This window comes from Mytilus trossulus, unplaced genomic scaffold (genome assembly GCF_036588685.1).
Source record: "Mytilus trossulus isolate FHL-02 unplaced genomic scaffold, PNRI_Mtr1.1.1.hap1 h1tg000261l__unscaffolded, whole genome shotgun sequence".
In the NCBI taxonomy this organism is placed as follows: domain Eukaryota; kingdom Metazoa; phylum Mollusca; class Bivalvia; order Mytilida; family Mytilidae; genus Mytilus; species Mytilus trossulus.
The window spans coordinates 282,221-309,767 of record NW_026963321.1 but is presented as its reverse complement, the minus strand read 5'-3'; the positions used below and the strand labels follow the sequence as shown (position 1 = coordinate 309,767).

At 30.4% G+C, this 27,547-nt stretch overlaps 2 protein-coding genes across 3 annotated transcripts in view; one reads left to right on the top strand and one right to left on the bottom strand.

Moving 5' to 3' along the window:
• The window catches only part of LOC134701730 (probable G-protein coupled receptor B0563.6), a 50,935-nt gene extending 26,501 nt beyond the window's left edge, over nt 1–24,434 (bottom strand). The window contains exons 1-3 of one of the 2 annotated variants that reach the window (XM_063562875.1): nt 24,344–24,434; nt 20,878–20,980; nt 12,644–12,718 (exon numbers count right to left, since the gene is read on the bottom strand). The gene's annotated coding sequence lies outside the window, so the exon portion shown is untranslated. The remainder of the gene's footprint in view (nt 1–12,643; nt 12,719–20,877; nt 20,981–24,343) is intronic. The other variant, XM_063562877.1, reaches the window with a different exon arrangement.
• LOC134701727 (probable ATP-dependent RNA helicase DHX35) overlaps nt 1–27,547 on the top strand; it is a 147,552-nt gene that overhangs the window by 107,637 nt on the left and 12,368 nt on the right. The gene's annotated exons all lie outside the window — the stretch shown is intronic.

Sequence of the window (27,547 nt, the reverse complement as noted above, 5' to 3'; positions counted from 1 at the left end):
GCATGACAGTTCTAAGTAAATGTATGTGAACCTTAAGAGAAAAAAAATCTGATTATGAATAAATTGTTCATTTGTTGATTAACGGTAATTTATATTGCAGCTTCAGCATACATGAAATATGTTGGCAAGAACACATTTGTCACATTTAAAAGTCAGGCAATTTAGCCTCCCTCACATAGATTAAGTCAATGTATAAAACAATATTACTACATGTGGATTCATATGTAAAACACCAAGATATTATTATTCTTGCATAACACGTTTCATGGGACATGGAAATACTTGGTGTCCTTCAGGAACAATCCTTGCCAGATTTTTATAAAACTTTTACTATGGTTAATATCAGCAATGTCTCGGACTCTAAGAATTATGAGGTCCATTTAAGGTCAGAAAGTCAAAGGACCCAACCTGCTGTCCTCAATCACCAGGATTAGCCATCAAGCAGGTAAAATTACTAACATTTCCCATTTAGGAACCTAACCTTCCAAAATATGAAAGAATACACAGAAGCTATTGTAAACAATTTCTGGTAAAGGGGTATGGGCCCAGCCCATTCAAATTAGTAGCCTGTGCTTATGAGCCCCACTAGTTTTTTTCCCTGCCTAGAGTGATTATTATACTGAATTTTATGATCTGTCTATTCCTATTCCTTAAAATATCATACCCTATATCCTCCCTAATTTACCAAGAGTTATAATAAATCTCAGATTTATCTTAGCATCAGAAGTAGTAATAATAAACTCATCCACAGATTTAATATGAGTTACTAACCCTGCAACAACTGTTTCTTGGTTAAGAAGATTAAGAGGAAACTAAGTCCTTAGGTCAATGCTTTATTTTCAGTGAATTACCTGTTTTGATCCCTATTTGTTAAAACAGAGTCAGATATTTGTATTGGATCTGTCAAATTACTAATATCAAGTATATAGATAATCAATTTACCATATGCTATCATAGTTTTATATGACAGTTGTTATGATAATTTTAATAACTGCATGAAATTGTTTCTTACATGAACTGATTGATACCTTTTCAATCTGTACATGTTCAGTTATATAACAAATGTTTTGTTAATTGATGCTGTTCACCTATTTAAAAAATATGAAGAAATGGCAAACTTTGTCCTATCTGAAAAGTCTCATGAAATTTTTTCTGTCTAAAATACTTTTGTCACTTTGATTTCAGTAAGAAAAGGTTGGTTTATGCATGTCTCTAAAAGAAAAAAACAAACGCTAGAAATAAAATTAAGTGTAAAAACTGAAAAACTTGCGCCTCCAGTCATCAATCTTTACATAGTACTCAGAGACTGAGCTCAAAATGTATGCTGGAGACAACAAACCCAGTATATTGACTGGGTGAATTTCATATCTGAGTTCAATAATCATTACTACCGGTACAAATTTTCATAAACACTAGGCCTAAACTTCTTGATTGATAGTACAAATGGTACAAATATGCCTCTTTTAATCATCAACATCTCAATATACATGTATTTATATATATATATATTTACAGGAAAATTTATCTTGTGGATCTGCTGCTGTCCCATGTCCAAAATTATCTTTAATGATCAAAAAGCATTAGATGTCAGAGCAATCTCAGATTACAAATCACCAAACAATGATTGTTCTGTGTTTAAACTCGTCTATCGTTCTCAGTTCCTGTACTTGTCTAGGAACTACCTAAGGAATTTGAACATCTCTTTATGATGAGGGTGTCTTTTAAGTGCAACCCATGTCCATGTGTTAATATTGTGTACCTACCCACTCTCTTTTACAATAAACAATGTTTTACAATCCCTGGAGGTCATAGACATTACTGCCAAACCTTATTATTATTTAGTTGATACTCCACTAACTATATTTGCCATCGATCAGATTTTCCTTAACAGTCAAATAATTTCATATATTGTCAGTTTATTTGAGTTTGAGTGTTCTATAATTGATAATTAATGAAATAAACATTGACAATTTGGTTAATCAAGTACATGTATCGTTTCTGTCAAACCTAATTATTTCATTATTTCTAATGCCTACAGATTTTTTTTAAGAGGAATGATCGCTTTTTCAAGATTAAAGATTCAAACTTGTCGTTGACATTCTGACGCAACCACTGAAGTGAAAGTCCTGTAAATATCCGTAATGGATAAATTCAATTTTAAAGGCTTCAAAGAAATGAAATGGAAAAGTACCAAGTTACTAAAAGGTTAGAAATAAGATTATGTATAGAATAACAATCTCTGAGTTCATGACTCGAAGATATTTATTACATCAAATGTATTTCATCAAATTCTGCTACTTTAATATTGTTGTCCATTTGGCAGTTGACACATGGTGGACAATGATTTAAAATATCTACGATCTATATTTAGAATGGCTGTTTTCAATTATTGTCATGTTTACTCCTTGACTTTAAATTTTGGAACTGAGTTACTTGTATTTTTACCATGAAGAAGCAATTTTCCATCAAATTTTATATTAAAGTCCTGGGTTTTTCTAATTGACCTTGACCTCTGTCATACATAACCAAGATTGATACACAAGCAGTGAACTCCAAATGTATCACAAAGGATTATGCATAAGAAGATTGATTTGATCATTATCAAATTTGGTGTTAAGGAAATACTGGAGGTTAATACTGAATAGTCAAGGTCACGTGATATATGTTTATGCCACCATATTTTGAATTGTTGCAGTAGTACGTGGATGTTGAGTTTTACTTGGACATAAAATAATACATGTATGTTATATAACTATTGTGGCTTTTAAAATTTTGAAAGGTTAAAATAAAACCTCTATGTTATTTCAAACTCTCTCATTTAAGGACTTAAATATACACGAATGACTGTAATAAAACACATTTGGTCTGGGAACTTTTTCTTCAGTAAACAAATTATGAAATAGAAAGTTATTGAATAATTTGTATATCTGCTTATTTGATATGTCTGAAACTTGTACGACTGACTGCAGTTCTATGGGGGAAAGAAACCCTTGTATAAATTCTAGACCTTGAATTAACAATATAAAGACTACAAATAAAAATTATTTGACATTGTTCTTGTTAATATTTAAAACATAAATATGACTTTGCTTTAAAATGCAAAGTACTCTTTTATAAGGGAACAAGAAGAGAATATGATGCCAATAAGACAACAATCTACCCAAGTCCAAACGATATAGGTGTTAGCCCCTGAAGGTCATTGTACAGCTACAGAAATAAACAAAAAACTCATACCATATAATCATCAAAAACAGGCCATAGCATGAGAAAATGTTAATGAAGGACGCCTCTGGGTGTGGGTATTTCTCACTACCTTGAAGACCTGTTGGTGACCTTCTGCTGTTGTCTGCTCTATGGTTGGGTTGTTGTCTCTTTGACACATTCCCCATTTCCATTCTTAATTTTAAACAAGGAAACCAACAGCCAAATAAGAAAGCATTTATTACAAGGCGACATTTGAATGAATGTAACATACAAGATTGAGCTAAAGCAAGCCCTGCCTTTTTTGGTCCTCCATTTAGAAAGTACAAATGTGCATGGTCATGCACTTATGTTATGAAATGCACCAAGAGCATTTTCTTATAAACTCTTTGTTTCAATACTAAGGTCTTTAAGAACGTTTCTTGAACATTTTAAGAACAGTTCTTTAATTCCTTGCAGGGGTGGTAGATTATGAAAGTGCTTTATGAACAATTTTTTTTTAAATTGTTTTAATCATTTTGAAGTTGATATTAAATAAAAGGGAGAAACCTTCAAAATGTTAAAACAATCAATTTCTTCAATTTAATTTCATATAGTACTTTTAAGTGAAACATGTATTTCAATCAGTATTAAATACTATAATTAAGAATTAAGTTAAATTTAATTGAAAGTTTTGGTAGCCTACCAGGAGTAACAGTATTATCAATCAAATGAATTTCTAATAGTAAATTGTATCATTGTGTCTGCTGCTTAGGCTCACAATAGGTTGATTATGTAATATGTTGCCTTAGTTCAGTATTAGGTATAGATACTTGGGAAATTTACTGATTATACATGGAGTATCTTTGAATTACATTATATTTGTAATTAAATGTTATTTATACAGTCATTTCTATATAGTACACCATAAGTTTAAACTTGCTATGAATTCCTTTAATCATAGTCCAGTCAATATAAGATTTAACCACAAACTAATTTAATTTTGTATCAATTTTTATTGATATTTCTGCCTCTTTTGCAAGAGTTATCTCCCTTTTCAATGCAAATTTTCATAGGAATTTTAAATGGTAATGTTTTTAGTCTTCCACAAGTAAGATTCTAGGGACTTTTTTCTATGTATATTTGGGGTATATAAATGCTAAAGATTAAGACATTAAAATCTTCTGTTGCAATTACTTTTAGGTTAGGGTCAAATTTATGTTAGATTGACTGGACTATCACAGAAGAAGGGGTTTATCAGGTCTTGTCGTTGACCAAGCAACTAATAGTTGCCCTATTAGAGTTTTTTGTGGACTTGGGCATGGAAAAATCATACTTTAATTTTCAAAGATATGCAATTACTAAACTTAGTTTTTAGTGAAAGCATTGTTGAAGGCAGTTTCCGTAACCTATAGTTGCCCAACTTCAATTGTTGTACTTTTGTTTGTCTTATGCAGTTAAGTGCATTAGAACTATTTCCTGGCAATCATGCTATTGATTGATCAGTCTATCAGGGCTTTTAGAAATGAGTGGTTAGTGACATATTTTGACATGCTAACTCTGCGCCCACTGCCGCCTACTTTGAAATAATATTTATATTTATGTTCAAAAGTTGGCAGCTTGAAACTACTACTTCAAGTTCATTCAATGTTAGAAGTCCAAAGGATTTGGGTTGTACTGCTTATTAACATCAATTTTCATATATTGATACATGAAGTAAACATTATTTTGGAACCGAGCTAAAAACTTTAACTTTAAGTGTCCAGGTCATATTTCTGAAACCCAAATAATGTAAAAGACCCTATGAATTTATCATGTATAAATAAGAAGTTACAGCAAAGGTCGACATCTAGAACGTCACATTTAACTTTGACCTAGCTGGACTTCAATTTTCAGGTCATTAAACAAGGACGTCAAATCAAAAGACCATAGGTCTTTCATTAAAAATGGTTAATATTAAAGTAATATCACCATACACATTTTTTTAGTATAAGTGAGAAATCCCATCAAAAGATATGTAAGGGAGAATCAGGACCAAGTTAGGTAATTATTACATGTAGAAATGATTAGTTGATTGGAACATTCAGGCTTCATATGCTTGTAGTTTGTTTCTGTAAAAATCTTTATACAACAGGTCATTTCCTAGAACTTGATAAAAAATATTAATTTAAATGAAATAGGAAAAAAGAATTTAACTGAGAGACTTTAATGGATGATTTAATAGGATGAGAAGCAATGTTCTGAAACAGTTTTTCCCATGTATTTAAATATTGACAAATCGTATAAATGTTCCTGATTAAGTATAGGTAATAAGCAGTAGCCATAAACTTGCCTAAATGATTGATTGTAGGTTGGTTGCTTAATGTTCAGAGAAAAATATCTCATGTATTTAAATGATGCATTTAAGCTGATTTAAGAGACTTCTAAAAATTCATTGCACCATTGAATTAATACTAATATTTGACTAATGTTCTTTCGTCCTTTTTAAATATTTTTTTCCTGTTCATTTATGCTACCATGATACTTGGGTCAAAAATGAAGAATTTGGCAATGACAAGTATACATATTGATTTGTAGGTGTTAATCTGACATCTTGGTATTCTTTTGCAATGTCAGCTTTCAAAATTTGCACTTTCATCTTGAAAAAGCAAATATTCCACTTAAAAATTATCAATAATCATAAATATAATTTTGATGGTTAAAAACAGCTGGTTATATGATCATTTAACACATTTCTTTGATGTTTTAACACATCCTTGTCAATAAATATAAATATTGAAAGATTTATGGCATGCACATTTCAATTTAGAAAAAGGATGCAGCTTTTCAAATAAGTTACTAAAAATCAGGTCATTTTTGATTACCATCAAATACAAAATAAGTTTTACAAGATAAAATATCAGTAAAACATGAACAGATTATTCTGACTCAGTCAACCAATACTTGTTCTTACTCCGTTGCCTTTTTAAAATAATTTAATTTTATTTAACTGGGGTGTCTGGCAGTCACCCCTACAAAACGTGAAATCCTATAAGCAAATTTTAAATGTACATGTAATAATTTAACATAGTTTGAATGGGGTAAAATAGTAAACTTATAATGCCTTTAAATGTTACAGCGGATTCCATTGAGTGTACAGTGAAAGGTAATATCTTTGGTTAACTTGCTTGTTAGCTGAACCGTGAAGTCATTATATGGTCAGGTATACTACCCTCCGTTCAAAGTAGCATAGTCCAACAGACAGATTGATTAGTTTTCTGTAGGACTAGTCAGTTCTTTAAGAAGGGAAGTTTACCTAACCTAAAAATGACTTCACAGTTCAGCTAACAAGCAAGCTAACCAAAGATATTACCTTTGGCTACACACTCAATGGAATCCGCTGTAATTGAAATGAAAACTAAGTTAATAATGAGTTTATTGAGTGTTGCTTTGTTTATGTTTTCAGATGTTGGCACTCCAAGGTGTTATATCACACCCAGTCACTCTATGGTACTCAATCTATTTCATATACATAACACTAAATGATTTAATAACCTCAAGCAGAACAGCTCTGCTTTGATAGAACTGTCAGAGGAAGCTTTAATTATCAATAGTGGGTTATATAAGATGAAACTGGTTGGTATGGAGCAAAAAAAACAAAAAAAAACACTATATAAGTGGTTAGGGAGGTGATTAACAGTGAGGGAAATATGACCAGTGTGGGATGATGATTAGACTAGGAGATACATGTAGGTGGTTGTTTTTTTTTTATCTCATATCATAGAGACTGACACCCTTCTCATATTTTTGCAAAACAATCTTTTTTTAAACAGATATCATGAGACAGTTGTGTTGTGTACCTAAATCACTTTTCAAGTTTAAATGTTAGCATTATTAATGCAACAATTTTTTTTCAATAAATTATTTCTTTGACCCCATATTAATAAAAAGAGTATATGGGTAAACATAAAGCATTAATGTACCAACCTTACAACACACATTAAACACAAGTTATGATCCACTACAGAACCAAGGTCATCTATGGTCATCAAGTGTATTTATTAAATGTCAAGCTTATAATCCCCCAAAGTCTAGTTTAGTGCAAATCTTTAATTTGTTGTTTTTTTTCAAATGGTTCAGATGAGTTCAGGTAATAAAAGTTTAATTCCTTGTGCACTAACCAGGTGTCTAAAACAATTGTGATTCCTTTTATCCATTTGCCTTTATGTTGAGGATGTAAAACTTAGAACTAAAGTATTGAGACAAAACTTCTATTTTCAATACCCTAATGGAAATTCAAATGTATGACCATTATAAGTTGACCATGGTTTAACTTGACCATGACCATGGTTAAGCTGGATCATGACCATTGTTTAAAATCTGCATGACCATAGTTGACCATGGTTAATCTCTAGAGCAGGGCCATGGTTAATCTGGAGCATGACCATGGTTAATCTTTGACCATAGTTGACCATGGTTAATTTGTATGACCATAGTTGACCAATGGGTTAAACTTGATGATCATTATGGTTAATCTGTATGACCATAGTTGACCATGGTTAATTTGTATGACCATAGTTGACCAATGGGTTTAACTTGATCATGATTATGGTTAATCTGTATGACCATTGTTGACCAAGGTTAATATGCTTGACCATGGTTAAACCGTAGGATTACCATGGTTAATCTATGACCTTAGTTGATCTAGGTCAAAATAGGTCATGACCATGGTTAATATTATGTGCATGGTTAACCATAATAATTGACATGGAAAAATCATGGAAAAACATGACTGTTCATGGTCAACTGTAAAATAAATGGTTTCCATGGTCAACTATACCGGTAATCTTCATTTTGCCTGTGTAATAAGTCCCGCTTGTGGTCGAATGTAAAGTAGAAGTTTAATAAAAAAAAAACATAAATTTAAGTTTAGCTGAATAAACTACAAAATCTGCAGAAGACATTCTCTATGGAAGTGCATGTATATTATACATACCTATTTTAAAGCACAATAATGAAAGGAAATTAAGATTCATTACTTCCAAACAGCATTCTCTTTAGAAAAAACAGTATTGGTTCGTACAACTTCTAAAATAACTTTCAGGACTAATTATTTCCTCAAAACATATGTTTAAAACAGAAGAAATTCTGACGAGTTTTGAAGATAGATTAATAAGTAGATGTGGTAACATGTACATCATAATTATGATGAAATATGAAGCATTATCTTTTGATCAGTGGGTCTTTGTGTCTGTAAAATTGTAATTTATATCTTCGTGTAAGCTGTTTTTTTAAGTGCACTTTGTGTTAGTGAGATTGGTGTGGAAAAACAGCTTAGGTTTTTTCCAATTGGAAAGAATCAATAGATAGTTTCATGAAAATTCTTTTCAATTACTTTTTTAGAATTGCAAAAATTCAGTTGAACTTGAGATCAATTTTTTGACAAATTCTGAAATTGTTTTGTTAAACTAGAAAGTCCTTACAAATGTATGTATTCTGAGTATTTAAAGGTGGTACCCAACACTTTCACTAAAATTAATTTGGCTCTTTTAATTTTCATAAAATTTTGACAAAGAATTTACTTTGACCCTTTAACCAAAATATAAATATTTCAAAAATTATGAACCAACTGTTTTATCAGAAAAATTACACTGTGTATATAGCAATTTGACAAAGACCAATTTTGATCATGGAGAAGCTTATTACTCCCTTAACACCACAACGTAATTAAAACGTTTAGCTGACTTTATAGAGTTATCTCCCTGTAGTGTTAGGTACCACCTTAAGTTTCTGTGAAAGTTTTGCAAATTTTTAGAATATTGTCTTCATTATTGATGCTTTGCAAGTGGCATAGTTTAATTTTGTGATATTGTAAATAAAACATCTTTGAGATGACCTCGAACAAAGTCAACATTTTGATAATCAACATGTTTAAAGATCATAGATGAATGGAAATATGGGCTTTGCTCATTGTTGAAGGCCTTATTGTGACCTATAGTTTTGAATTTCTGTGTCATTTGGTCTCTTGTGATGACTTAATTTTGTCTCATTGGCATCCACATCACATCTTATTTTTTACAATCATTCATTTTTTTATGGTCTTTATTTGAGATGGCGTTCATATTTCTCTGAGCTTATTTATTGGTAACTTATTTCTTTGTTCTTCTTATTAATGCAATCAAACCACATGATGCTTATCATTACAGTTCAAAAAGTGTGGCTTCAAAAAGTATGTTTTTCAATTTTTCAATAAGCATATAAAAGACCAAATTAAAAGTCTTTTAACTCTTTAGCAAAGGGGGCAAAAAGTGTAACTTTCGGAAATATACATTACCAAAGAGGATATCGTCATGGCTATAAAAAAACGATGTTAAATAATGATATTTACATAGCAATCACTAATGGTTTCCTCCTTTATTGATAAATAATAGCAAAGGATAATGGATTTAGTTGCGTCTTTTTTATTGACTCTTTAACAATATTCATCACATAAAACATTGAAGATTTCATTTTACCACCATAAGTTCTAGGTCTTATTGTACCTTGCTACCTGTGCATTCATGTGTTATGAAAATTTAATTGAAAATTAATAAGTTTCTTTACTTTGGGGTATTGTGGTTATTGAACTGGTCTCGGTGGAATTTCTGTGGTTGTTAGAGTTTGTCGTATCATTGTCTTCACTAGATTACCAGCTTTTGTAACGATTTATTGAAGATTCTAATGGGAATTACTTGAGAGTTACTCTGACACTCAAATTAACATTAAGCGTTATTAAGTGTCCGGTTATCTGTCAGACCTCTGTTTAATCGTAATTTGAGAGCTTTAATATTGACACTTTGTATCCTGTTATTAGTTGATCCAGTTTTCTTTGCCTAGATTTTTAAATCATCATTATATTTAGAATTCGAAATGGCATTTCATCATAAAAGGAAAGATTTTATTGATGATAATATATAAGAAGTGTCTAGAAAATTGCAAAAGTCTGGAGATTCCAAAAAGTCCACCTACTTTGTGGTTATAAACTCTTGGATTTCCCATGCTTGTTGCTTACGATACTGATTCTGATGAAATACCAGATTAACTTTAACATGCTATGTTAGAATTAAGAACTATGTGTTGTTTTTGGTCCATTTGCTTTTTTATGTAGTTTGTAAACGTGCTGTAATACTTAAAACACTTTGTTTAAATTATTGATAAAGAAATCCAGTCCTAATAAAACGACATTTTTTTTTATTCATACAACAATATTGACAGTATTTTTTTATTCAGAATTACATTATACTCAAATACTCAGTTGAATTCCAATCAATTATATTTTTCTTGAGAGCATTACACATTATTCTTGGTCACAAAACCTAAGCTTTATGGTCAATTATTGATGATCATTAGATAATAAATCCTATCTTGCATGTTTAACATCATACTGAAAGAAACTACAGAACCCATGAATAAGCATGGAAGTTAATTCATGGGTTCAAGTTGATTGCAGCATATTTTTGGATTTTTGTTTGCATTTTTGTTTGTGTGTCTTGTTCCTGAAGGTATAAAGCCATTTCAAGAGCCAGTCATTCAATGGTTGTCATTTGTTAATGTAAATCTGTATATAGATATAAGAAGATGTGGTATGAGTGTCAATGAGACAACTCTCCATCCAAATCACAATTTGTAATAAGTAAACCATTATAGGTCTAAGTACAATCTCCAACACAGAGCCATGGCTCATACCAACCAACAAACAATAAAAGGTCCTAAAATGACTAGTATGTATAACAATTCAAACAGAAAAAAACAACCTATAACCTGTATACAAATGAGAAATACTTATGAGCAACATCAACAAAGTTAACAACAACCACTGAACATGAGGTTCCTGACTTGGAACAGGTGAGTACAAATGTAGAGGGTTTATTATTTTTTTTACATAAACCAGGCCTTTAGTTTAATCATTTGAAATGTAATATAATGTCAGCTTTTTAAGTTGTACTGTTTTGCTCATTGTTGAAGGTTGTACAGTGAGCTATCTATGATGGAGAATTGCCTCACTGCCAATCATCATATCAAATCTTATTTTTATTTTTATAAATGGTGCCTTCTAAATGTTTAATGGGAATTTCTTATATTCATAACAATAAACAATATCCCATAATTGTCACAGATTACCAGAGATATTTTCTATTGACTGAAATGTTTTTTATTGACTGAAATGTTTTCTATTGACTGAAATATGCATTAACATCAATGGCATCTCATATTACATAATCTGTCAATTTCATGTCCATGTATATTTCTATCAATAACCATTAAGATAGTACATGTAGATGCATTTTACTATCAAAACCCGTTGAAGCATTACTCTCTGGAGTATAAGTACTGCCATAAACTACAGCGGAAATGTTGAAGTTAATCTGTATATGGAACTGTCATCGAATTTCTATGTTTTGAGTTAATTTAGAGGATTCGATTAGAAACATTTATTTGATTCATTATTGAGATGTAACATAAAGTGCAATTTTGCATGTCAAATAAAATATTTATAAATGTATGCATATTGCATGTGCAAAATCATTTTGGTTTAAATTAAACAATCAAATGTCATAGTAATAACTTACAATGTAAATGTCAATGTGTTAATGTCTTTATAAGAGCAGTTAGGTTATATGGTTATAATTGATTTTAAATGTACCTTTTAATTATTGATGTTTGCTCTTATGTATTTATTTAACATTTCTGTAACTCCCCCTTCTGACTTTTATTATGATCCATTTTAATAATAAATGGCATATTTTCCTGACTTTCTTCATTCTTCATTATTTTTTTCTTCTCATACATTTCATATGATTACGCTAAAGATATTTTTATCCCAACAAATAAGCTCATAAATTCATCAACTTTTTAAAAAAAAAATTTTTATAAATTAGCTATTGAAACAGTTGATAAATTATAAATTTCAATGATATTTTATCAGTATCTTATGCTTGCTCAATTGAGTACAAGTTATGTGTTAATATCAAAGTCTGTTCTTACTTTTCAGTTTGTTTATATATATTCAGAGGGAGATAATTCAACCTCAGGTCTTCAAATTGAATTCAAGTTGCCAAAGATCGGCTACTTTTTACCAAGTTGCATACATATCCCTCTGTCTACATTATATATTGTTGCTGCTGTTTTGTAATCAAGTCAGATTGGTGTTTCTCACAGCATTTACAGTGCTTTGATTACAAGAAAAAAGAATTCAAATGATCAATTTCTTCATATTATGCATACAAGCAAATCTTAGGGAGGTTTTTTTACAAAGAAAACACACATTCAAGTTTCTTTCATCTTCTGAAAAAATATGTCTCTATTGAAGCCATGTTTCCAGAAATTTTTAATGACTTCAGGAGCTGTTCTTAAAAGAAACATGACTGGTCATCTTATATCACAAAGTAGCTAAGGTTCTATGCCTTTATCTTTTCTGAATTTAAAAAAAAAAGTGCACTCTTACCTCAGCAAAATGTAAGATATTGATCTGTCCACCACAGATTTGTGATTTCTGTACAATAAAGGGCAAAACTATGATCTGAAAAGAAAACAGGTAACATTTGTTAATGTTTTTATTGTGACCCCTGTAATAATTATAAATTGGTTTGTGTACATGTCATTTCTTTCTCAGTTTCTGTCTTGAGTAGATTTTTTGTGAATATTAAATATTTTTCCCAAAAACTGGCAATCCTGGACAACTAAGGTCAAGAGTTGAAAGCACCTTTCATAACCTTGATGTTGTCCATTTAGTTATATTGTAGATGAACTACTAAAGACCACTTTGTCACGGATTTACCTTCAAAAAGAGGAAATGACTTATATGTTTCGTGTTTTCCCTTCTAATTGACTTGGCTTCAATTTGCTTAAAATGTTTTTTAACTTTTTTATGTATCTTTATAAAGAAAGATCCAAGTCTGAAATTAGTAGTGTTTCGAATTCATTTTTGTACTCCCAAAAGGAGCTTTCATTTTATATGCTGAGTAGGTTTTGGGTTACAAAAAAATCCCCAAATCTAACACTTGAAATGGTTCTGTCAATGTCACACCTAATTGCAAGTTTTTTTTTAAGTTTCTGTAAATGAACTAAGATTATTTAGAAACAATAGGCTAACATACCATAACATGGAATGTGCCAATTAGTTTTCAACACATATGTTAAAACTGGAGGTTTTTATTTAGTGTAACATGGGAAAATATCACAAATGCCAAAACTTAAAACAAACTCTGGCATTTTTAAAGTAAAGTTTTCAAACTGAATTACAGATATGATAAAGCAGACCCCCAACGATGATTTAAATGACAGGTTTATCTCCCTTCTTCTGTATTCAGTAGTTTACCCTATCTGTTTTATGATTCTCTTCAACCAGATCTTTGGTAATATGACTTATCATAACTAATTTATGAACTCTTAAAAACTATTAAAGAGGCCTTTAACTTCTTATCCACTTGATAGATACTGGCACTTTGATTTGTATAAACTTGATATATAGAATATTTAGAAACAATTTGAGGGTAAAGTTATATAACAGTGAAGTTTTTTGCAATCACATGTTCTGCTGCCAAAGACGAAATAAACAATGCATGTAATGAAAGATATGTTCTGGTTCAGAACTTGTAAATTCTGGTATTAATTAAAGTCTCACTTAAAATACCTTTGTCATTTGTAAACTGCAAACTGGGGTAGTATTTAAATGAAGATTGATAAATTGGAATGATGTCTATGTTATTCCAAATTGATTCCTGATGTCAAACATTAAATACATAATATTATTTGGTGAAAATTGCAAAACATATTTTTAGGTAGAACTTTAGATCACAAATTTTGAAAAAATACATTTGTGAGGCAAAATTTAAAAAGTATGATTAGGGCTGGAGGGAAATTTTGTACAGTTGGTTGTTCTTTATATTTGTATGAGTTAAAAGTCAGTTCATTGCATCTTTATTATTAGAAAAAAAAGGCTGAGTACAGTCAAGTGGTGAAATGGAGAGATTTAGTGACAAGATTTTTTCACCAGTATGTGAAATTTGATAAAACTATTATTGAAAGACTTATCTTCAGAAAGAAATTGTTCTTTTTTTCTAACTTTATAAGCTGTTTCCAAAATCTTGAAGCGTCAACATTTATTCTTCTGAGCAAATGAAAAACTGAGAGAAATATAGTGCTCTAGTGTTATATTCATGGTCAAAATGTATCTTTATTATTATGATTGGCCTTGGTGGCAAAGTGGTCTAAGTTTAAGTTTTACATTGGTCAATAGCCTGTCAATCTTGAGACCTTGATTCCACATGTTAGTTTTGACAACAATCTTCACACGGGGATTGCCAATGTTCTTTCCTTTTCCCACTGACTTCCTTCACCAATAAAAATAGCTGCCATGATATAGCAAAAGCAGCTGAAAGTGGCGCTAAACACCACTAAACAAACATTCAAGTGTCTGACTCTGTATTGTTGTGATTTAATCAAAATGTATATTTTGAGATTCAGATAAGCTTCTGTCTTTTGAAAGTGTTGAGCAATTAGGGAGGTCAAATTACAATAAAGTCTATGAAAGCTGATTATGTGTTTTGATGATATTTGATCTTCTTTGGTTGCAAACATTAACGTTAATTATATATTAAACTTATCTATCTGTATTATCTTTTTCAGGTAAGTGTTAAACAAGACCATGTAATTGCAGAATCAGAGTGAAATAATTAGAAGGTACATGTATTTAATCTGTTTAAGTTCTCATATAAAGCTAGAATAATATGATTAACCGATTTGAAAGCCTTAGGTCTCTGATCTTGGTCAATATCAGGAAGTTGGAATTTGTATTATTAACTCCAAGTCCTTTGTCACTGTCATTTGATTGGATAAGTATGATGGCTCTTTGAAAAGCTGAGTTACGAATCTCCCTTTGGTATCTAATATTGTCTCTTCATGGAATATATCTAACAAGAGGTTTATCATTTTATGTAAAGTTTATCTGCACTTAAATTAAAAATAGAAACCACATACATTCCTGAATACTTCAGGAACAATTAATTTTCTAAATATAGCACAAATGATTACTTAATATATATTTTGTTGGAAATCCCTCCAGTACCTATCATGTTGGATTCATTAGCTTAATTGGTCGTGAAATCTAAAAGAAGAGGTTTAAATCAGAAGTGTGATGAGATTCATTAATTAAACTACATTATGGATGTAGTTAGTTAGCTTTAACAATCGGGCAAAGAAGTTCAGCACTTTTGTACCCTAAACGACCTTTATTACAACCCTGTATTTACATGTCCCCCCCTAGTTTAAGAATATTGTCCCCGGTTGAAATTTTTCAATTTTGATATATTTGAAAAATAAGTAAGTTTCAGGAAAAATGAATAAGAATTTGCACTGATGACTTGATAAATATTTTTGAAATTGATTGATGCATTAACCTCATAGAAAAAGATGATAAGAATATATTTTTTCCTATGCTATCCTAACAGATTTTGTATGGAACTTGATTAAAACAAATGATTAGTGTAAGACATTCAATTCATATTCAAAGTCTCTATAAAATAATAGGGCTTCCTTTTCTAATAGTTGATTTAAATTCAACATTTTTTTGGATGGGATTCGTGTTGCTCTGAGAGTCGATCATGAGTTTTTGATGAATTTCTTTCTTGTCTTTTTGTCATCTTTTCTTTTTTACTATAATGATGACTGTTTTTCATGGCTTATTATTTTCATTGTTGTTTGGTTTCTTATTCCTCCTATCAGTTACATGATAAAATCATAAATAGGGTATATTTTTAGTGGCTATAATTGGAAAGCTTAATCCACAGCTTTAAGTGGCTAAAATTGGAAAATTTATCCACAGCTTAGTGACTAAAATTAGAAACTTTATTCACAGCTTAGTGGCAAAAATTGGAAGCTTGATCCACAGCTAAGTGGGTAAAATTTTAAGCGTGATCCACAGCTAAGTGGCTAAAATTATTACTTAAAGCTTTATCCACAGCTAAGTGGCTAAAATTGTAAGCTTTATCCACAGCTAAGTGGCTAAAATTGTAAGCTTGATCCACAGCTAAGTGACAAAAATTGTAAAGCTTTAAGAACCCACCATCAGAATTAATCACATGTACAACAGGGTTATTAATTAATCAAATCTGTCTTAATTAATGTAATTACCTTTTATCAGCAGCTAAGATAAAACATGTAATTTTATCTACATGTTTACATTTGGTTTATCAGTTAAATGAAGTAGGGGGTGAAATTCAAAGATTTACATGCAGAAATAAACCATATTGTTTCCGGCAGGTTTTGCAGGTTAACATGGATTTTTTTTGGCAGTGACTGAAATAGAAATATTTTTTATCGTATTGTTCAAGGTTTTAAATCTGGTACATGTTTATATATATATTAAAGATATGTGCAGAAATCCATACGCCCTGTTAAAAGAAACCATTGGCTTGGTGAATTCTTACACCCTGTTTAAGATATCTTGACAGAGTAAATTCTTACACCCTGTTTAAGAAATCTTGACGGAGTAAATTCTTACACCCTGTTTAAGAAATCTTGACGAAGTAAATTCTTACACCCTGTTTAAGAAATCTTGACGGAGTAAATTCTTACACCCTGTTTAAGAAATCTTGACGGAGTATATTCTTACACCCTGTTGAAAGAAAGCATTGATTTCGGAAATCCTTACACCCTGTTGAAAGAAACCATTGATATGATATATTCTTACACCCTGTTGAAAGAAAGCATTGATTTCGGAAATCCTTACACCCTGTTGAAAGAAAACATTGATTTTGGAAATCCTTACACCCTGTTGAAAGAAAGCATTGATTTCGGCAATCCTTACACCCTGTTGAAAGAAAGCATTGATTTCGGAAATCATTACACCCTGTTGAAAGAAACCATTGATATGATTTATGTGCATTAAAATAAGGGCATTTGAAACCAAACAGACCTTATTGAAAACACAGCCAAGTACAAAAAAAATGTAGTTGCAACTTTATAACAAGGGAGTTAGTATGTCAAGGTCACTTTAAGTGACATACATTTTGGATAAAATATATTGGTTATTTTAACTTTGCCTCCAAATTCTTTAATATGAATAAAAGAAGATTTGGCTTAACATCAATGGGATGGTAACCCAGAAACCCTGATTATCTGAACCTGTCTGATTACATGTTTTACCATTAGTACTTGATGCAGTGACTTTAATTTAACACTCTCACTTGAAGTGTCTGTGAACTTGATAGTTTTAGAGTTATCTAGTACATCAGTTTGAAGTAGGGATATTGTGTCTATGGTAAGTAGGTCCATCATAGAGTCTACTAACCTGAGACCATCAGAAGTTAATGTTACAGATTTTAATTTTACAATCTTTTTACAAATAAGATCATTGTTATATAAATGTATGCTTTGCATATAAATATAAGAAAATGTAGTATGATTGCTAATGAGATAACTCTTCACCAGGGACCAAATGAGGTAGAATTCAGCAACTAAAGGTCACCATTAAGGACCTTCTATGATGAGCAAAAGCCATACATAGCAAGAAATAAACAGAACTGAAATGACAAATGTGAAATAATTCAAAACTGACAGGTCTAATATACAGCAACAAGCAACAACCACTGAATTACACTGGCTCCTGACTTATGAGAGGCACATACAGAATGTGATGGGGTTAAACATGTTATTTAAACATGACATAGAGGCATATAACATCAATCAAAATCTATCTATATATGAACATTAAACATGCAGGACAACATGCATTGTAAGTAAACAAACTGTTACATAAAAGCATCCAACAATAGCAATAAGGTTTTACAAAATTGTTAAATAAGTTGGCGAACAAGAATCTTAGACTAACCACTGAAAACATTGCCATGGACAGGGGGACATAAATTTTGCCTTGCCTTAGTCATCATGATAAAATTTTGCTGCCACCGATCCAATACAATTTTTTGGAACATTTTTTCAGACTACATTATCTGTTACAATAATAGAAATTCTTGCAGGCTTAAAAGAAATTTTACAAGCATTACGGGTGGTTGCCCTGTGTCCAAGCTTGATAACTGCTAGTTTACGGCATTCATCAGACCACTCATAGAATAGTTGCAAGTGCTCTTTGATACGCAGAGTGCATTGTGGCACTGTCTCTGCCAACTTTTGGTATCAATCTTAATAGCCTAATGCCAACTGGAAATTAACTTAAATATGTTTTATTTGGAAAAAAATGCGTGAGAAATTGTAATAGTTAAAAATTTATTCTTAGAGGTCAAACTTATACAATATTTAATTCATGACCTTGACCTTTAAAATAAGTATGTCAAGAAGTGGTAAATATTGTTGTTCCAGTTTTGGTCATTTGATTTAAATTGGCACAATCATGTCTGAAACACGAACTTGATCAACTGACCAAATGATAACCATCACATCAACACCCCTCAACCCAATTTTCTCCCAGATAAGAGGCAATCAAGAACCATTGTTATCAAACATAATATTGACCACAATAATGACCGCAGTACTTAACCATAATTAATCAGCAGTTTTTAGCATATTCATTAGCATTGGTATATGGGTAGGTAAATGAAATCATGTTGGCTTTTGTCCTGTAAGTGGTCATTAAATGTGAAGATGTGTGTTTAACACATCCTTGAAATAATAATGTCAATCAAAGATCATGTTGATATAGGTTTTTATGTAGTACTATAATTGTTGTAATTTTCTCACATGTAAATATACTTGAAAATTAAAATATGAATGAAATGGTTATTTCTTCGAGTATAGTAAAATAGGTTTCCCATGTCCAAAGGTTAATAACTGAAGGTTTTTTGCTGTTTCTTGCATTTTTTAGTTTGATTGGAGAAGGTACAATAAAGTTCATTGTATATATTTTCTGGTAAAAAAATGTAATGTCTGGATATCGATAAAGTTTTACAACCAGATCATCTCAACGAGATTGATTTTCTCGCTTGAGCTGGAACAACTTGCTTAGGTTGAACAAATTACTTCATAAATCTACCAGATTAAACTTGCTAAACTGACCGTGCTTTAACTTTTAAAAAAAAAATTTTTAGCCTTCAATAATTCATCACTGCAATCTAGTAAGATGCTCTTAGAAGACTTGCTTGTACTTGTATAAATCATGTTTTAATGGGATTTTTTCAAATTCTTGTGTTTTCTACACAACTCAATTGCATACATCGAAATTGGAAAAATATTTAGAATCAAAGAAAATAAAGGATATGTCATAACAGTAATCATCAAAGATAGAAGATAAAAACTTTTGTAAGAAAACTATTCTGAATATAAAGCTTATAATATTACCCACATACTATAAGGCAATGTATTACCATTTTTTAGTAAAATAGAAGTTAATGGGTTGCTTTGAGTAATTCAAAAAAGGTATCCCTTGCTGTAGAAGAGTTAATTAGTTAACAGTGTATAAATCTGCACAAATTTTAGAATTAAAAATGTTTATACAGTAGGTAAGAGTTTTGAATAAAGGATATGAATTGCTGGGACTTTCTCCCTAACTTACACATGCAATAATGTTTTTGCCCTTTTGTATTGCTTAATAAGTTTTGCTCAAGTTATTATTGAATTATGGTTTTAAAAATATATTTCATAAAAATAAAAATATGCTCAATACATTTTTTTTTTTTAAATAAAAAAAGTAAAGAATAGTGAAGCAATTTTTTTCAAGAACAAAAAGAATCATTGACAAGTAATACAAAAGTTATGATGGTTTTTAATTTATATTGTCTGCTCTTTGGTTGGGTTCTTGTCTCTATGACACATTCCCCATTTCCATTCTCAATTTTATATTAAAAAACATAAGAAAAGTGGTAACTGTGATAATCATATAAATTTTATTGCATATAAATTGATTGGTTGATTTTTTTTTCTACAAATAACTAACATCTACTTTTATTCAATTTTTCAAAAGAGAAAACAAATATTAATGCAACATCAGTAAGGGCTCAACATATTGCCCTTTGTTTATCTCTATTAAATCAATTTCATTACAACTTACATGTAGAAAAGTACCTTAAAAATTCTGAGCTGTAAAATTTTTGTGCCTAAATAGCAGATGCGTAATTTGATGTTTAAATGAATGAAAGATATAATTCTGATACAAAATACAATGAAAAAGTTGAAAATGTTTTAGGTTTAAATTCTAAAAGTTGATAAAGATGATTATTTTTTCACAAAGACACCTTATAAAACATTTGGTTATTTAATTTTTATACTAAGTAAAAGAAAAGAAAGAGTTGCCTAATGTCATATATATACTATTCTTGAATCCCAGGGATTAATAGAATTTCTTGCAGATAGTACATGTAGTAACAGATGGCAGATTTTCTGTTGAGGCAATATGTTTTATTCTAAAGAAAGCATTCGACTATCTGTTATTATAGTAAAGGATGAGTTAAGGTGATAAATGATATAATCCTTACAAATTATGTTCAACTTTCTGGTGTAGATTTATAATCTAGTAAACTTGATTTATTATTCTTTAGTAAGAAAACCTATTTTAGAATATTAAAGTGATTTTATAGACCTTTGCACTGTGAATTAATGTTAATATACTCTCATACTTATATACTGTAATATAATAGAAGATAATAAACAAAGAAGCTAAAAATGATCTTGATGCTGGATTAAAACAACTGAAATAGATTATTTTTATTAGAATTAATTTGTACTTACGATTATTTTCTCTGTTTTGTACTATTTGATGGTCAGCTACTAAGCTCTCACACTTCTGTCCAATGGTCAGTTTCCAAGCTCACTGATACTGACAACTTATCACCTACAATGATGGAGTTGAAATGATAAGATGGAGGGTGGTCAAGATATGATATAACTAGAAACGTCTCCTGTTTCCTATTTAATTAAGTAATTTACGTACATATATTGACCAAAGGGCCTGTAACATGGGAGGGCTAGTGGTGTCATAGTGTAATCACGGCTTCTAAAACAAACATAGAATTGTCATCAGTTAATCTACCATTTATCTGTCGGGTAGGTCTATCAGAGTTAGAAAAATAATCAGCCTTGGTGTTTTGATGCCTGACATATTTGGACAAAATGACAGTTCTTACTGTGCGGTCATTTTAAACTTAAATGTTATTATTTTAGCATAATTTGGTATATTAATTATTTAAATACAAGTTTGAAAATTTTAGAATATTTATTTTCATAATTTTTGCTTTTTAAACTGTTAAAACAAGGTGACTATTATTGCTATATTAAAAGTTACAAATAATTTACCCTTAAGTGTACCTTTTGGAAGGTGTGAATAATTGTTAACTTTGTCCATTGGTCATTACACATTTGACAACCAAATTAGGAACGTTTTCAATACATTTATAACATGTGTTCTTGTACCTAGTTCTGCTATTGTGCAAAAATTAAATAAAAATAGATAAAATCTGAATTTAAATGAAATTTTACTATTAAAAAATAATAATTAAAAAGTATCCAAACCAGGTGTCCTCTTTTTAAATCCCAACAGTCTTTGCATTTTGTTAATAGGTAGTGAGTGAGTTTGGATATCTAACAATGAGAAGCATTATACCCTTGCAAATTGGAAAAAATGGATAAAAAATTGGTAGAAAATTACAATTGCTTTTCTACCCTAAAATCAACATGTGACTCTGTACATGTGACAAAAACTCATTTCTATTTTTATTTTTTTTCTTCATTTTTTTCCCAAAAATCATTTATACATACATTTTAAGAAATGGTTTGTCATATTTCACATGTAACTTTGCATGGTTTCTTGGACAAACCCATTCACCTGTGACTGATCTACATATTTCTATTTTTCAACTAATTCTAACTAAAAGGAGTATGATATGGTTAAATTTGTATTTCCTTTATGACTGAAACTTTCCATAAATTAAATTCCTGCTGTTGTAGACTTTAACATTGAACACTTTTGTCATTGCTTTTGTCATTGAAGCATGTTGACTATAGAATAAACCACAAGGGCCTCCTGCTATTAACTAGTTCTTCCTGTTTCCTAGTTCAAGAATAGAGGGATTATCATATGCTATTATGAAGGAGTGTGCATGCTTAAATGTTTCACAAAAGACTGCATAATTTTAACTGATTAAATAACATTTAAAAATATTATGTAACATGAGTAGGACATTTACTGTTTTCTAATAATTTTTTTACCAAATTGATTTCAACTTGATACTGAATAACATTTTGTAAATTTGATTACTCCGAGGACGATTGATTGTTATTGTTTACTTATAGGTTACTAAAGTGAAAAATCTTAATGTTAGTCTGTTAATTGTCTGGGTTAAGTGGAAACTTTATTCAATTTCTGTAAAGTTGTGTTTGTCTCTTTTTCTTCTTGATGGATTTATTTTGGTTTGAAACCTTATTTAACTACCAGCATGAACTTTGATTTTTTTATTTCATTTGATGCTATAAAAGGATCTCCTGTGATAATTTTTTTTGGTTGACGGTTAAATCATGGTGGTGTTATTGATAGAACAATTATTACTAGTGTTATATGGTGTTTTGATGAACGGAATGATAAGCGATTATAATACTATGGTAATATGATATGATCCAAAATGATAACATAGGGTTACTTTTCAATCAACATAGCATCTTCCTTTTTGAAAACTTGATATATTTTCCATTGAGACATAAGAGACCCCTTCAGATTATGTTTTGCAGTTTTAAATATGCTTAAAGATCAGTGTTGTCATGTTTTAAATAGAAATATATCATACTTAACAAGGCCTTACCTAAAATACTGTTTGGAGGACCCCCTTTTTGGCCCAAAATATAGCAGTTTTACAAAGTTGTGAAAATGTAATATTTTAGCTATTTATTTGAAAGTGGAATGCTTCTGCTACACAAATATGGGTTGTTTTTGACAATTCAATGCACATAATTGGGTACTAACATCATTAAGTATTTGCTAAATTACTGAAATCTTCACAATTTTAGCATATAGTTAAATTTTAGACGGTTTCCGTCTTATATGAAAGTGGCTGCATTCGTGTTCATTCATAATATTGAAATGTAAATTGTATTTGATGATAATATATATAAAAAAGAAGATGTTGTATGAATGCCAATGAGACAACTATCCACCAAAGACCAAAATGAGACAAACATAAACAACTATTGGTCACCGTACGACCTTCAACAATGAGCAAAGCCCATACCTCATAGCATACCCATAACATATATAAAGGTTGGGGATGAACACTGATGCTGCCACTTTCATATGATATAGAAAAAAAAAATGACCTTTCTAACGTCTCCTTTATAAGTCACTACTAATAAATTTTTCCATTAAATGGTCAATCTGCGAGGCAATATTAAGGCACTTTATTCTTAATTCAAAATAAAATGAAATTTTTTTCACAAGACCAAAGAACTTTTTATTTTTGCATTGTGCATTATTAGGAGAGCTTGCGTTCGGTCGTGTGTATCTCAATTTAAAGTATTGACTTATGACAAAACGGTTCAATAATAAGTGTAATTTTATAGAATACTGCTAATAGAATTTTTGTAGCAGAGAAAATGAAAATCAAGTAAATAATTACCAAATTGGTATTTAATTATGTCCAAGTCAAATTAGTACAAAATCATTCCCCAGGAATTATCAGTTCATTATTGGGATAAATATGTTTATTCTTAGCAAATAAAGACAAATACTTTATTCTTTAATTATGTAAATATGTATAAATAGATTGTACTACTGTATATTCCTCTTATGTTTATAATCTTATTCCACAGATTCCAACTGATCAAAAATATAAGACCAATGTTTTTGCCGTGCGTGCGCAGAATGTCATCTTATCTTTGATGTAGGTCATTATTAACTTAGCTTTTTACAACCTAATATATGCAGCATATTGTCCACATATCTTAATGCATGGTGTCTTCTTATTCTATTTTCTAACCTTATATCCTTATTACATAGTACAGAAAAAATGGGAAATACTTCAAATGATATTTTTACATCCGGTAAAACATATTTTTTATTTTTTCAAAAAATTGGCAAATAAGATTTTTGTGAAAAAATAATATTTGATGTGAATTAAAAAGATTAAAAGAAGTCCTTGCTAGAAAATGTAAGAGATAACTAAAATTTAAATGATAAAAACTAATCGAACTGATAATAGTAAAAACCTACCATTTTCATGTGTTGAAATTCCATGATAGGTATGTTTTGTATTTAAATAGTATTTGATTAATTTGTCCAGTAAATTTTTAAATGCCACAATATCTATTGACTCAGATTTATTATACAAACTGTTATTGTAGGGTGTAATTCACCTCACAGTTTTGGGGAATGTTGCAAAATAAGGTATTTCTAAGATGGAATGGAACTGACATGTATTGTTAAAATTTGTTATACTGCACTCGTTCTATTTCAGCAGTCAAAATGCGTTGACTGTATATTTCTATGTCATATACGTCACTGACCCGATATCACTTTTACTCATGAATATTTAAATAGAAGTTGCCAAATTAATATTTAATTATTCATATGACCTCTTCAACCTGTTTTTGTTTCCAATGCATACACAATGCGTGGAACAACTTAACCTTGTTTATTTGAATTTATTGGAAAAACATATTTCATTTGTTATTATTTTTTTGCTTGCAACCTATAAATCATTATGTTTTATGCTTATGGTTGATATTTTAGTCCATACTCAAACGATTTCGTTCACCATTGTGTGTAGGTATCAACAGGTAAATGTATGTTTCATTGTGTTGTATATTTCTCTGCGAGCATGACATGAGACCTTTTTAAAGGGGATTTCCCCCAGTATTAAAATCAAATAAATAACCATAACGCAATAGACAACAATTGAAAATGTTTTTTTAGATTGCAGTATAAAGACAATAATAGTGCATTGACTTGACATATCAACGATATGAGGATTTGGCCTGAAACAGGGAAATACTCGGGAGAGCCTCGCATTTCCCTGTTTCTAAGCTTCATCCTTATATCGTTGATATGTCAAGTCAATGCACTATTATTGTCTATAAGTACATGTCATGATTGCATGATTGTGTTCTGTCAATATCAATATTGAAAGTAAGTGTGAATTTAGTAAGTTTCCAAGTGGTCTTAGTAGTTCTACTACTGTAATCACTAGCCAGTCTACACTGAGTTTGTGAGTTCAAACCCCAGACATGCAGGTGCACACGGCTCAAATCTTATTTGTCTAGGATTATCAGTTTTCATATCGAAGGTCAGTTGTTTCCTCCTGCCCTCTGGCTTCCTCCACCCTTTAAACTGACTACAACAAAATAGCCAAAAGTGGAGCTTAAAAGTCACATTACAAGTGCGGCTCTTGGGCTGATATAATGGCCTATGGCCAATAAAGGGTCTGATGTGAAAAATGCTATGTAATATTCTATACATATCAAGCCTTCAAAGCCCTTCCACCATTCCACTCCAAAGTAGTACGGTTCAGTGTTTTAGTGATTATCTAGTGAAATAGAGTACTTGGCATTTGATTACTGGTATTGAATAGTCATGTAATAAACATTTATACTTGCATTAACCAATCAATTCATCATTCCAAATTGCATTCTACTTTGATTTTTCTTTCTTGCTAAAATAATTGCAGGAACATTTGAATAGAATAGCTTATTAGCCAATACACTATCAATTATTCTATCATTATATGCAGCAATTTATTTTTCAATAGAGTTTCTTTTGTTTCCTCTGAGAGCTCATATTACTTGGTTCTTGAAGATTAGGAAAGGATTCTGGAGTAATATGGCCTCATTTGCGAGTATTGTAAAGTATATTGACCTGGACTATTTTTTTTTTATAAAAAAAAAGACAAATCATTGCTGCGAATGTAAAAAATTTCTTCTTTTTTCCAACACCAATCTGAAATTTTCTTAATATGTACCGGTAAATAAACATTTTTGAAAAGTAAATGGTTCTGATTTCAGTATTTTCCATATAGGTTTCAGGGGCGGATCCAGCCATTTTAAAAAGGGGGTGTTCCAAACCCAGAACAAAGGGGGGTCCAATTACATGTCCCCATTCAAATGCATTGATCTCCCAAAATAAAAGGGGGGTTACAACCCCGGAACCCCCCCTCTGAATCCACACCTGGGTTTGTTGTGAAATATTTCCGTGAAGTGTTTTGTGACATTGTGAACAACAAGTTAATAAATCCAATGTCCATCCTTGGTAAGCTATAACCCTCTTATATTGGGTTAATTATTAGGGAGCTTTAAATCTACTAAACACCTGGTAATCCATGATATCAAGGTATTAGCACTTATTAAACTAATAAATTAAACACCTGGTTTATTGAGTAATGCAAACTATTTAAATTCAGTGTTATTATATAAACATTGTGGTCAAGTTAGTTTTCTTAAAGATTTCAAGTATGTTATGCCCGCTGTATGTACCTGTTTCAAGTTAAGAGGGCTCACAGGTATAAATCTTTTTTTTTTAACGAAATACAGGATTTCACTATATTTTTTATACATGAACTTTATTATATACTTAATAGAAAAATGAAATAAAAATATGGGGTCACTGTTTTTTTAAGCTCACAATCTGCCTTGAAAGAGGCATACATTTTTGTTTATGTCCTTTTTTTCTGTTGAACTAATGGGACAAATAGAGGGCATATCGAAATAAAAAAAAAAGAACTAAAATAAAGAAATCACTTAAATTTTACAATTATTAAGTTTAAGTACAGCTGACATTTGAAAACAATAATAAAAAATGTAGGTCACTGGTGAGTTAAAAAAGATATTTCAATTTTAATGCCAAATTTTTTACCCAAAAGGAGATAATTTGAAGCTTTTTCAATGATATAAACATTTTAAAAGTCATCTGAGGCCAAACCAAATTGATTTTTTGGAGTGATTTTTGTACTATATCATCAAGTAATAACTAATAGTGTAATAAATTAAATTTGTAATATGAAAACAAATGTTAATTTTTTGCTGAAATTTTTGTACCTGTGAGCCTCCTTAAGAGCCTATAGTTCAGTGGTTATTTTTTTTATAAATTAAGATGTTAGTTTCATCTTTTTCATGTTGGGCTTTGTATATCTGACTTTACCTTAAGGTATGGATTTGAATGGATTTTCCTCATTGTTAAAGGCAATATGGTTGCCTATAATTATTACATCCACTTTATTGAACCTTGGTTGGTTTGAGTTGTCTCAATTGGCAATTAGGTGCATAGCTCTATATCCACCAAAACACAGTTGGGTGCACATTGGCATGCTAGAAAAAATCTTTTTTTTTATTATTTGTTCTTGTGAGCATGATCATCAGCAGCTCAGTCAATATTGTATAAATACCTCAGAATGCTAAAATCAGCAAAATATTCTATGCAATAAAT